Source organism: Arabidopsis lyrata, assembly GCF_000004255.2.
Source record: "Arabidopsis lyrata subsp. lyrata unplaced genomic scaffold ARALYscaffold_86, whole genome shotgun sequence".
NCBI lineage: Eukaryota > Viridiplantae > Streptophyta > Magnoliopsida > Brassicales > Brassicaceae > Arabidopsis > Arabidopsis lyrata.
The window spans coordinates 40,588-47,099 of NW_003302489.1; the positions used below are offsets into that span (position 1 = coordinate 40,588).

The 6,512-nt window shown below is 31.7% G+C and overlaps 1 pseudogene; it reads left to right on the forward strand.

The window, feature by feature from the left end:
* Positions 1-4,284: 4,284 nt before the first annotated feature.
* LOC110226414 lies at positions 4,285-4,864 on the forward strand (annotated as a pseudogene).
* The last annotated feature ends 1,648 nt before the right edge of the window (positions 4,865-6,512 follow it).

Here is a 6,512-nt window from a genome sequence, read left to right on the forward strand (position 1 = left end):
CTTTTCCTCCCCTATATATAGTCTCATTTTGAGAAGTTGTAGTATGAGAAGTTGTAGTAACAGACGTAGAGAGAAAAGATAAAAGAGCGATCACGTCTCCTTCCTCTTTTCTATTATTTTAATATTTTCTCATTTTAGTATTTTTATTCAACACGTTATCAGCACGATGTCTTTACCGCTAAAGCGTTTACGAGGTAAATTATAATTTCTATTATTTAAATTTATTTATGTTTATAGAACATAATTATTTTAGACATATGGTATTTTTTCAATATTTATGGTATTTATGGTATTTTTTAGACATAATTATGCATTTTTTCCGGTTTGATCGTTATAATGGTAGGCTCTGCCTTCTTTACGATCAAATAAAAAGCTATGTCTTTTCCGGATAGATCGTTATATATGGTAGGCTATGCCTCCTTTACGATCAAATAAATGGCTATGCTTTTTCCGGATCGATCGTCATATATGGTAGGTTTTACCTTCCTAACGATCAAATAAAAATTTATATTTTTTCCGGATTGATCGATATATATGGTAGGCTCTGCGTCCTTCTCTACGATCATACGAAAGCTATGCCTATTGAATTCTTAATGGAAGGCAATGCCTCCTGAATTCTTGTATGAAAAGGCTATAGTCCATAAATTATTATTTTTGTGAATTTATATGTTTAATTATTTTTATTTATTTTATTCGTAAAGAATAAATATATGTATTGTATGAGATTTAAAAACTTTGAAATATGTCTTTAAAATCAAAAATATATTTCTCTTCTGAGAATATATGAAGCACGTGTCAATATATTTTTAGACAGTGCAAATAATTGGAAGGTCTAGATGAGATAGTCTCTCGACTTCCAAATGCATCAGATTCATAATAATTGATGCTTTGTGTTCTCCAAAGTCTCAAAGAAACTCGTATTGTTTCAAAGATATTTATCTTATAATTATTATATTGAGATTATAAATTAATGTGGTATCGAATGTCCGACCACAATGGAGACACGCAAATGTATGATTATATCATGCAAAATAAAGATGGTAAAAATATTTATGCTAGTAAACAGAAGTTTGCTAATTGCTATTGCATAGCATAACCGGGCAAGCCATCCCGGTAGAAAAATGCAATATATAATGATGATCCAGATCCAGGGTCTTTATTAGTGCCAACAAAGACCTGATTGGGAAAAAAAAATGCAATGTATTGAATTGCTCTCCCTTAATAAAAGAGATGTCGTTGGATATCTTGTCACTACATCTAAAGATTAAAACTTGTTGCGTGCAAGTGGGTCTTCGTGTCAAAAAGTTGAAATCACACGATATAAAGTCCGACTTGTTACACAAGGTTTTTCTCAAAGACTTGGAGTTGATTATGAAGAAACATATTCTCCAGTCATAGATACAATTACATTCAGGTACACAACGAGCCTAACGGTCTCTTATCATTTAGAATTATACCTTATGGATGTAGTGACAACATGTTTATATGGATCGTTGGATTTAATATATACATAAAAATCCTAGAAGGATTTAAAGTTCCTGAGCCATTAGACTCAAACTCTAATGAAATATGTACGGTCAAATTACAGTGATCACTTTACGGATTAAAATAATCCGGACGCATATGATATATTGCTTAAGCGATTATTTCTTAAACAAAGAGTATGTTAATAATGAAATATGCTCTTGCGTCTTTATTAAGAAATCTCCATCGAGATTTGTGATCATTGCTATATATGTTGATGACCTAAATTGGAACTCAAAAAAGAGTGATTAAATATCACTAAAATTTTATATAAACAAAGAGAATGCTATTCAAGCACTGCATGCTTCCGTCCACATTTCAGAGGTAACATTTAATTTATGTTGAATTTATTTAAATTCATTTAAATTTAAATTTAATATTATATACGGAGTTGAAGGTTATATATCTCCTCCTCTTTAATTCTGTAGTAGGCTAAGCCTCCAGAAACATATGATTTTTGGCCAAATCACCATTTTTTTAATAAGCTCATTGTATATGCTGGTTGATTTCCTCAATAATCTCCAAATTAATCCCCGAATATAATCGATATAAAAATAAGATTCGGTCCAAGATAAATAGGCTTAAAAAGCCATCATCTTGAGAAGGGGTATTACAAGTCCCACATTTTTATAAGGATCTAAGAATAAATACATGATCCATATTGGATATGTTATTGATCCTAAAGTGGGATTCAATTCGAGATGAATGAACTCGAAGAGTTATCATCTCGAGGGGGAGAATTAAAGGAATCCCACATCGACAATAAGTCGATAATCCCACATCGACAATAAGTTGATAAATTTTGGTGAGTTTGACACCCCAGAGTGAGATAACTCTGGTGAAGTCATATCCTAAAATTTATCGTTTTTTGATAAAGTGGAACATCTAAAAATGATGTTCACTCTCAAAATGAGCTTTAAGCGAATCGTTCATAGCGCAAATCTAAGAGATTGCAAAACGATTCATGGTGATTTAATCTCCATGTTTTTACATGGAGCATGCAGTTTTGCATGTATTAATAATTATATATAAGGCCAACAATTTATAAGAAATATTCTCCCATGTTATATATACATGATTGGAGATCAAATATTTCTCATTTTGAATTTTATGGGTGTGAGATATATGTTATAAATGCTCCTCTGCACCTCATAAAAATATCATCCAAAAAAAAGGATGAAATATATAGATGTAGGAGATGAGTCTCTGCTCTACAAATATTGAGCCATCTTATGAGAGATGTGCCTATTGCAAGATTTGCAAATCATCATGTTGATGATAAAAAATTTCCCATCATTATGGGAGAATCATTGAATAGTTTAGATCTTTGAACAAATAAATATAATAAAGATAATTACGATTATTGCTATCTCTTGAACACTTTTCCTCCCCTATATATAGTCTCATTTTGAGAAGTTGTAGTATGAGAAGTTGTAGTAACAGACGTAGAGAGAAAAGATAAAGAAGTTATTTTCACGTAAAACAATATTTTGAGTTTTGTTCTCATGTTTTGGCAAAGTGAGATTGACCTTTTCAGAGAATAGCAAATTGAGCTATTTGAGACCAAATTACCCTTAGAGAACAACTATTCTTGTTTGGTTACGTTTCTTAACTCTTCTACAACCAAACTACATGAAAGAAAAAATGATTATATATTTTTTTACTTAAACATATAAAATTTTTTAGAAAATCAGAATTTAAAGAAAAAGAAATGAAATAATCCGAGTACAAAGGCGAGCTGCTCTTTATACTAAAATCAAAAGAAATTTTATTTTAAATCTGAAATTTTGTAGTGAAATAATTGATTTTGCTTCATTATCAAGTAGAGAGATTAGAGTTAATAGATTAAGAGATTTGTGGCGAGTTGGAGAAATGATAAAAATGGTAAAAAAGCAAGTGTTCTTTCGACGGAATCGACTTAATCACCGGACAATTAAACAAAACTCAAACTCTTTAGTTTTTCGAACTTAAAATATGCTAGATGTACAATATTTACATGTAAGAAACATTCAAAATGTATATAGAAAACAAAATTCTGAGATAACTGTTGAAAACAGCTGCAAAATTAGGGATGCAGAGGTTGAAGACGACTGCCAAATTACAATTATACCCTTCATTAAAAATTTTCAGTGTACGTACATGCAATTTATAGTGTACGTATCATTGATTATGTTGACATGTAAATATGTTAGATTATCGTATCTCTGATTTGCGTCTTTGGCGAGTAGAACATAATGTCAATTTACTTTCATGCGATCGATTTTAGTACCCGAATCACAAGTCTTACGAAACCGTTTTCAAAGATCTATTTTTTTTTCAAAATTTGCAGAGAAGCGGAACAGAGTATCGTCTCTCCTGCAAGTAGTAATCTTAGTTGAATCTTCGTTAAAAACTTGATGCCCAACCTAAATCAGGATAAATCGTTTTCAAAATTTTGATTTCAAGTATATCTTTCGTATGATCATATCATTTCAGAATTCTCTTTTTTCTTCAATAGCAAACCCAGATTCTGCAAAATTTTCAAGAAATTGATTTTTTATACTAGGTGTGCTTTCTTCTTTAGTTTTTTTTTGTTAACGTACGCAATTTGCGACTTAGACAAAAAGTAAACCATAGTTATATATTTTGTCCCTCTGAATTTCTTCTATGTTTCTCCGATAAAGGAGATGTGTTATTCTTGGTTCATCATAGTGGATCATTTATATGACTTTACCTATGATGAACTTGTTACCTCCGTGAAGGGTTTTGCGACTCTCCATGATGCCCAATATCCTCGATACCTACATTCTTAAAAATGTTATGTACGTACATGTATAATAGTGTACGTATATCTTTGTTGATGAGTTAAAATTGTTGAGATATATTTATTGAGAATTATGGTCCTTTTAGGAATTTTTGATGAGTTATTGGGAGTACGTGTACGATGTGTATGAAGGGTGGAAGGAGAGGCTTGTGTCGAAGGTGAATAAGGGGACAAACGGAACAGATTACGAATTCTACAACCCGAAGAAGAAGACGGAGTTAGAAAGCACAGCTTAATCACAGTCACTTGCGCAAAGAATAAGCTCTAGCCCCATTTCGTTAACGCACTTGCGCCGATTGGAACCGGGACCACAATACATTAACCCATCTTCGCGACTCCTTCAAGACCGTCTCTTCTTCTTGATATTCCTCCTTCAATGTTCAATGTTTTCTTTGTTGGATTGTGTTTTGGTGAAAACAAGAATACATATATTGGAGTTTGTATGTGATCGTTTATCGTCAATTTTAGCCATAGGTATAAGTATATAGCCATATAGCAAATGCCTTGAACATAGAAAAACCAAATGTGGTTGATTTATTTTTTATATTTGCATGTCTGCAACGTTGACATGGTTTTAGATGCATGGTTCTCAAAAGTGATTAACAAGATATTTTAAATGATAACAGTCAAAAGTGATTAACAAGATACAAGAGCAATATTCTCTAGATGTAAAATATACATTTTTCCCAGAGTCTAAAAGACTATCAATTATATGACGCCTCAGTGTGGTTTTGATATTGCAGATTGACAAATTCCAGAAAGTTGAAATCGAAAACCTAGAAGAAGAAGACGACGACGACTCCGTTAGTTTGTTTTAGAAGTCCACGACTCCGTTAATTAATGAATCTTAATGTTAATAATTTATTTTCTTAATTAGTTTTATTTGTTTATATAATTTTTAATTTTAATTAAAGTATTAGATGACATGGCATAATGATTGGATTAGAGTAAAGGAGGTGAATACATGGGTTCACCACTAGGGGTGAACCCAAGAATTGTTTATTTATATATAGGACTAGGCCTGGGCATTCGGGTACCCGTTCGGGTTCGGTTCTTTTTTTTCGGGTATCGGGTCTATTCGGGTAGGGGTCAAGACCCATTCGGGTATTCTAAAAATTCGGTTCGGGTTCGGGTCGGTTCGGGTATTTTAATAAAAAAACAAAATACCCGAAAATAACCAAAAATACCCGGAATATTTTCGGGTTCGGGTCGGGTTAGGGTTTTTAACTCATATATACCCAAATCTAACCAAAATATCCGATTCTCGAAATACATTGGTTACTCTTTACCCAAATATAACCAAAAATATCTAAAATACCTAATATATTCGGATTTATGATTGTAATTTTAGGTATTTCGGGTATTATAAATATAAAAATAACTAATATTTTTAGGTGTATATTTGTATTCGGGTACATTCGGGTACATTCGGGTATTGGATTCGGTTCGGGTTCGGTTCGAGTTTTTTTCGGGTAGGAGGTTAGGACCCATTCAGGTATTTTTTAAAATCGGGTTCGGGTTCGGTTCGGGTATTGTTCGGGTTTTTCGGTTCGGGTATTCGGTTCTGGGTATTTTGTCCAGGCCTATATAGGACAAATTTATTTCTATTTATTTTTCATTTGACAGCTATAAAAGCATTAAATATAATAACTTTAAATTAAGTGAAAAGTTTTAGTGTTTTAATTTGGAGCGGCCCCTAATTGAAAATTATGATATATTGGTCCTCTTCATATCATCTTTATGTTATTTTCCATAAATATTTTAAAAACCATCATATTATTGGTTAACTAATAAGTTTTCGGTTTATACATATGCATCTCATTAGATCAGAGACCAAATTATGTAATATGGTCTCTTCTCAAACGTAGTTTGATCCTTAGTTGATCAAGTCTACTGCTGTGTATGGTGAAACCCTCATTGATGTTTTCACATGATTTTTATATTTTATCTTTCAAAGAGTATTTAATATTAATAATAACCATGAATCATAATTAAATAAGGTTACAAAATGGACAGTAATAGCTGTAAAATCATGTGAGAAAACATTAGAAAAAAAGAATTACTGTAAAAAGTTTTATAAAGATACTTTAAAAACCGTTAACATGCAATAGTCGTTATATACACACAACTGGCGCAAAAGATCTTAAATATCCGTTATTTATTTTATATGTTCGTATTAAATCAC